Source organism: Penaeus monodon, chromosome 17 (assembly GCF_015228065.2).
Source record: "Penaeus monodon isolate SGIC_2016 chromosome 17, NSTDA_Pmon_1, whole genome shotgun sequence".
Taxonomy (NCBI): Eukaryota; Metazoa; Arthropoda; class Malacostraca; order Decapoda; family Penaeidae; genus Penaeus; species Penaeus monodon.
The window spans coordinates 16,757,308-16,759,011 of NC_051402.1; positions in this window are offsets into that span (position 1 = coordinate 16,757,308).

Genomic DNA, 1,704 nt, shown 5'->3' on the forward strand with positions numbered 1-1,704 from the left:
AATCTGAGAGTTGCTACCTCACTCAAATTTATAGGTGGGACAACCCCTATAAAATACATTATGGGGGCCGCCACAGTTGGCACATGTGCGTGATTGTGCAGGGCAGTTAGATCGGGTATGGCCAGGTTGGGCACATAGTGGGCATCTGGCTGTGGAATGGCAATGTTTGGCTGGGTGTCCTAGACGCCAACAATTTTGGAAGGTAATTTTGGCTATGTTAGTGGGTTTCTTTCGATGACCTCTGGGGGGAATGGAGTAGCATTGTACTGATGTTGCATCATAGTCTGTGAGACAGGCAAGTAGATCTTCTCCACAATCTGACCAATCTTTGTCATAGATTGGGCAATTTGCTGGGGAGATTGAAACTGTTCCGGTGCAAGTATTGAGGGTTGGATGGGGTTCTGCAAGGATGGGGTTACCATATAGGTCTGTTAGTTTTGTTAATGCTATAGCTTGGTTTTCGGATGTTACTGTGACAAGACGGGAGCGGTTGGGTCAGCTACGGAAAGACTTTACCTACTTGTTTTTGGAGACATTGTTGGAAGAGAAGAGTGTTGTCAGAGTAGGGAGCTGTGGGAGGGATCACGAAAAATCGGTCCCATTTGGCTGTGCTGAAGAGGGTATTCAAAATTGTTGTAGAGATAGGGGTAGTCGAAGGGCGGGGGCGTGACGAAGATGGAGTAGTGTTAAGGGAGGTAGTGTTATGGGTTAATGGTTAATGGTTAAAAGCAAGATAAATGTGCTAGACATCTAAGGTCATGTAGCACTATAGTTAATGTTAGGGAAGGGTGGTCGAGTTAGTGATTAGTTGTCTAAGCTGGGCAAAGGAGTTGGTGAGTGAAAGGGTTAGGGTCGGGTATGGTAAGGAGTTAGATTAGATGAAGAATATGTATGCGTTTGAGGAAAGAGAATAGGTTGTTGAAGCAAAGAGTGTGGGATTCTGTAAGGATGTCTGATAGGTTGGGAGGTCAGTGAAGGGGGGATAGGTGGGGGAAAGCAGAGGTACGAGTTGTTTCAAAACGTGGGCACAGCAGTAGGATGTGTGGGATTGGAGTGCCTGGTGGTGTGTAATGACTAGGGCTGTGACATTATGCTTTTGGCATAAAGCATATTCTTTTAGCATATTTCATTTTAAAGAATATGCTTTTCATAGGCCATTTTAAAAGAATATGCTTTTTATTAATAAAATATGCTTTTTATGTAAACTCTATTCTTTTTACTAAAAATCTATACTTTTATACGCCAGATGAGTAAATTCAGTGTGTGTGTGTGTGTGTGTTTTACTATAATCATTATAACTAGTCATATAATTATCTTACTATCATTAACTTGTGTTTAGTTATTATACTCCTATGAAACTTGTATTATTCTGGTCACAGCCAATCATCGCGAGTTGCTCGGTCCGCCCAATCAGAGCTTCCTGTGATCCGTTAGGACCGCATTTGTATGAGGAGGGGCCACAAGTGACTTGAATATCATAATTGCTTCGCGCTCACGGACCTGCTTCGCGCTCACGGACTCTGCTTCACAGAAGGGGTCACCGTGAGCCTTGATATGGCCCACTAACTCTCACCACATCAGAACAGAATGCCGAAGGTGGAGGAGCGCAACTGGCCAAAATTGCTCACGGGTGCGGAGATTTTACAGAAATTGATGGGAATGCAATGCAAAAATTTTTTTACTACAAAGGTCGTGAACATGTTT